Source organism: Sebastes umbrosus, chromosome 17, assembly GCF_015220745.1.
Source record: "Sebastes umbrosus isolate fSebUmb1 chromosome 17, fSebUmb1.pri, whole genome shotgun sequence".
In the NCBI taxonomy this organism is placed as follows: domain Eukaryota; kingdom Metazoa; phylum Chordata; class Actinopteri; order Perciformes; family Sebastidae; genus Sebastes; species Sebastes umbrosus.
The window spans coordinates 25,573,387-25,579,234 of record NC_051285.1 but is presented as its reverse complement, the minus strand read 5'-3'; positions in this window follow the sequence as shown (position 1 = coordinate 25,579,234).

Sequence of the window (5,848 nt, the reverse complement as noted above, 5' to 3'; positions counted from 1 at the left end):
CTGCTTTTTTTCTTTTGTCTCACGGTGCAAGTGGTCAAACAGGAATGCAGGCAACATGTCGAAAGAATTCAGTTTTTCTTTTTTATTGTCTTTGATTATGTCTAGGTGTACAAAAAGCATGCAAAAAATAGCTTCTTTATATATATTATTGGTACATATTTACATTGTGACAACCTCATTCCATATAGGGATGCGCCATGCTGCTGTTTTTATACGAGCGACGTGACACAGGCGAGTACATTCAGAGAGATGCACGAGACAACACGAGACACTGAGACGGCAGGCACCTTCGACACACACACACCAGAGGACAGTCACATATAAGATACACAGCAGCGATCCGACCGCCCGTCTGAACATTATGTACAAACTCACTCTCCCACAGTCCTCCTGTGTGTATAGTTATGACCTGAAATCATGAGAAATTAATCCCGTCACTCACTTCCTGTGAGATTTTTTTCTTCTCAGTTTGAGCAAACCTCCGCCAAGGATGCACTATTTAATATTTGTATTTAATACGTATCAGATCTGCATCAAAATAGTGACAGACAGTTGTGCTGATTTTTGGAGAATATATTAAGTCTGTAAGTATTAGGGCTTGAATTGTGAGAGTCATACAGGTGACCACTAAGTTAAGGCCATTTCAGTGTATCATGTTTTGTAGTAGCTACTACCACCATTGGGCAATATTAAAGGGGACATATCATGAAAAACTTGAATTGCTCATGCACATACATTTGTGTATCTGGAGTGCCTACCAACCCATACATTGTGAAATAAGACAACCCAGTCAGTTTTTTCTGTGGGCAGAAAACATGTGATTCGAAAATAATGTGTTTTTTACAACATTAAATCTTGTAAACATGTTCTAGTAGAAACCCCAAATGCAAGTATGAATCTGAAAATGAGCATGATATGTCCTCTTTAAGTTGAATTTAGCAGATCAGAGTTGATAAAATATGTGCAGACGCCAACTGCACGCTGCATTCAATAGTTATGACTGGTATGTTTCAAAAAAACTTTAAAAAAAAGACACTTTTTAAGTAAAATTTTAGGGAGGAAGTGTTAAAAAAATATATAGGTTGAAATTGTGTTGCCTATATGGATTGATTGACACATCTTGGAGCTTTCTAAATGGCCATGTGGTAATGTAATCTGCACCAAAATCAGTTCTTCCTCAGTGTAATTTGTCTACCAAATGTAATTGAAATCATCCTTACAGAGGTGATAATTCATATAAAAAGACTATTAGCTGTTGAATAGCTGGGTGGCATGAAGAGACTGTCCTATAGTTGGAGGGTTAAATGCTTCATCTTCTGGGGCAGCTAGTGAACATCCATCACCGTGTCCCTCGAGAAGATCTCGAACACAAAGCTGCTATTTCTAGAAGGTCCCTTGCCCCAGTTACACAACATTCACCATTCGGTTGTTACATGGATATGCACAACATCTTGTCGCTGCAGCTGTTGCGGCATATTGACACAGACAGGAGAATAAGTTACTAGAAAATGAAAACATATTTGAGTTTCATTTATAAAAAAAAAAAAAAAAAATCTCAAAAACCAAGTAGCAATGCTGTGACATGCAGATTGATATCAAAAGCACAGGAGAGAACGTACCGATACACAGTCAATATGGTCTTTTACAGGTGAGCCACACAGTTTTGTCCTTGATCATAAACTGTACAATGTTAAATGACTGGCATTACCAGTAGTGTAATATCTAATCTCAATAACTTTAATATGCATCTGTGGAAAAGTGCAAATATTTAAATATGAGCAGTATTTTAGTTTTTTCAACAAGGTCAACTAAAATACAGATAAAAGGATGAGCGGCCCGCTCTGACAACAGGGGAATGCCAATAATGCACCAATGATAAACAACAATATTGCACCTCTGACACTGACAAATGTTTGTACAAACACACAAAGGTAAAGCTGGCAAACTTCTCATAAGAATGTTGCACCCGATTTGACTGTTATCAGCTCATTAAATAGGCGTTATCAGTCGCTATAAGCACCATAGATATGGATCAGTAGGGGCCTACTAAACCTACTACCTTGTAAAATTGAAAGTGAAACTTAAAAGCAACACATTCTAAGATTTAAAACTTCTTACACCACGATTCACATGGGATGCAAACCTCGATATCCTGGGTGAAAGTCCTGTGTTTGTGACCCATCCATCGTCCACAGTGATCTACCATGTGAACAGATGATAAAACCTACCAGTGGGTGTAGTAGGCCCCTATTGACCCACATCTATGGGGCTTATAGCGACTGATAACGCCTATTTAATGCCCTGACAACAGTCTAATCAGCTGGTTTTTAAGCTATACACCATTTCATACTTTTTGGTTCAAACAGCCCTTCATTGAAGGTTACCCTGCAAACAGACCTCAGTGCATCCTTTCACTTCCTCGGCAGAGAGAAGGAACAAAAACAACAAAAAAACAGACCCTTCATTTCAAACTGCATATGCAACATTTCAGACATTTAGACATCACAATATTCATTTATCCTATACAAGTTTCCAACTCTTTTACTGACCAATTAAATAAAAAGATATAAAGCTTTACATTCCCCAGAACCCACGATAATAAAGTTGACAATTTAATGTCAACAGCATTCATGGTTTTTATGCATAACATCCCTGCTTCTGTGAACATGAATCCTCAAACACAGAGCCTCAATAACAGCGTGTGAAATGCTTTTCCATTCAGATCTATCTCTGTTCTCGGCGCTTTGGTTTGCATCCCTCACTGGAGGATACAGAGGGCAAGATTAATGGAGGAAATGCAAAGCGCAGCACTCCCCGTTTCTAATCAGCCACACTGGCTACGCCACTGAAGTGGATGGGGAAGTGTTGTTGTTGTTGTTGTTGGCAGCCTAATCATGACATTGAAATGCTCCCTTTCACTGCGGTTCAAGTGATCAGAGCACTCTGCCAGCCAAACACGATTTCTTTCACAGGGCGGTGACCCAGACCAGCAAAAAGAGCAGGGGAGAATCAAAATGGAGTTATATAAACATTTATCTGAAGCTGCGGAGGCAGAAATGTTCTCATTGATTTGAGTCGGCAGAGACAAAACAACCCACAGGTTTGCCCTTTTTTCTCCGCCAACCACCTTGAATGGCAAACAAATGACTCAGATCACAAAAAAAAATACAATTTTCTTTTTCATTCATCAACAACGTTTGTGATCTCACAGGGTTAGAATGTTAATTACCTAGCTCACCCAGCTCTACAAACATGCACGGCTACTTTGACCTTCAAAACGTCGGTCAAGTAAACTAGTTAGGGACCATAAGAAAGGGGAGCAGGGTTAAACAGGGGTGAAAGTAGGTCGGTACGGTCCGGTACTCCATGCCACTAAAAGATTCAGTGCCGGTACGCGGTATCAGGAAGAGGGGACAGCAGCTGCGTTACTCACGATCGCATTTCCAACAAGAAAACACATCTGCTAACATCAGGCCAAAATATAGTTAGTTACCTCCAAGGAGGTTATGTTTTCGGTTCGGTTTGTCGGTTTGTTTATACACGCATTACGCATTTACACGCAGCTGGTGGTAGGAGGAGAACAATATCAAGCGAAATTTAACCCTGGGGTTAAATCTTATATTTTAATTTTTTAAATTGCACGACCGTTCCCGGCATCATTAATATTTTATTTGGACCCTACCCTTGACTTCTCAAGAATTTGAGGTGTTTTAATCTAATTTAAACCATTAATTCATTTTAATTTAAACTAATTTATATAATGTCACATATAAATATATTTTCGTATCTGTAAAATAGACACACTTATGGGATAATATTTTTCACAATAGCCACCAATGCATACATTTGAAGTGACATTAACAATTTCCAAATGTATTTATTTATTTAATTAAAAAAAAGACTGACATTGTATTATAATCCAGGCCGACTATATATGAAGAAAGGGAAGGAGAAAATGACTTTTGGTAGGGATAACATTTAGTGTCATGGGAAAAATAAATCCCTGAAACAGTGACAGGATTGTTGTTATGACCCACTGTGCACACCTGAACCATCGTTTGTAACTATTTGAATCCCTTTATTTTATCAATCTTTTGAGGTAATACTGAAATATAAATTTGGTGTATTAGAAAATAAAAAGACCCTTCTTTGCTCTTCCAAAAAAGTCAGACAACCGTTCTCTCAGCAAAAAGGAAACATCCATAACCCTCCTCCTTTTCTGACCTCCCCTCCCCCGTTAATAATTTGTGTACAGCGCCTTAGCCTGGATAACTCTGTACAAGTAGATTCAATTTCATCTGTAAGAGCACTCATTCATTTTTAAATTGGACAATACAATTATTCATGCCTTCAAATCAACTCTGCATCCAAGAATGTTGTATAATAATAAATTCTGATTTGTAAAGGGGATTATTTAAAGTATAGGCAATCGGAGCAGGTCACAATCCTTTTTTTCCGTTTGTTCACACTCGCCATCAAACAACATACACTTCCAAATGCTCCAATTTATGGTGCAATTACTTCATATCTAATCAAACAGTACAGTATGATATGAAAGGAAAGAGACGGCGTTAGAGAAAAGAAATAATCAGACAAACAAGAGAAGGAGAGGAAGCATGAAATGACTTCAAACACAGAAATAATTACACATTACGCAGCAACGGAAGTCACTTTGAAATGTGCTCGAGCAGAGTAAAGTCGCTGTCCTTTCTGTGTGATCGCCCCTTAACACAGCTGATTTCCTTTCCTTCCTGTCAGAGAAATTCAACCAGTCGGGCCTGAGGACCGTGAAGGCAGCACTGGAAGGACTGCATCACCACGCTGCAAAGTAAAAGCTACCGATGGCACAGATACAAGAACGAGGGCTGTGAGACGATAACGTTGATGACACCTCAAGACATCTATGTACAATATTAAAATGACTGATCACTGATCAGAAATAAAAAGCCCTGTAGTTCACTGAAGAGACAATATAGTGTCATTTACATGCTGAAGTCTTTGATGATGATTCTCTTCGTCAGGCTGTGACAGGTGGCTAAAGACAGTCTGATGATGAGGCCTAACTATTCATCCATGCAGACGGGTGAAAGAAAATTCTGACAGCTTTTTTCCCACGTTGCGGTGTAATGCCAGCTGACAAACATGTTGGTGTCTTTCTTCCGCAACAATAATTTGAACTGTTAATGATCCAGAAATTCAGCAGAGTTCCTCTCATCGGTTCGCTGATGCCAGTCACAACAGCAAGTGGTTGAGCAGTTAAGACAACAACATTGTAGATCAGAATTAGTGCCCAGATATGGAGGACAGAACCTGCCAAAATCAAAAATAAATAAACAAATGAATGACTGGATAAATAAACAAATATGTCATTGAATGTAGTAAAAATAATATTAAAAATAGTCATTAATTGATTGATCGAATGTGACAAATTGATTTCTGTTTTAGTTTGCTTCTTTATTTATTTATCTTTGTATTAATTCCGTTGTTTATTTGCTTCTGTTTTTTAATTTGATTTATTTATGTATTTATTTTTATTATTTTTAATTTATTTATTCATTTTCCATTTATTTTATTTATTTATTCAAATTGAATAAAAAATAAATGCAGAAATAAATACATTAAAAAAAATATACATTTTTTAAGTAATTAATTTATTTTTTGCATTTATTGTTATTTATATATTCAAATAAATAAAACATAAAAGCAAAAATAAATAAATAAATAAATATATATATTATATTAATTAATATTAATTAATATTAATTACAACAGAAGAGTAAATAAATAAGGGAATTAATACAAAGATAAATAAACAAAGAAGCAAATTAAAACAGAAATACCAATTTAT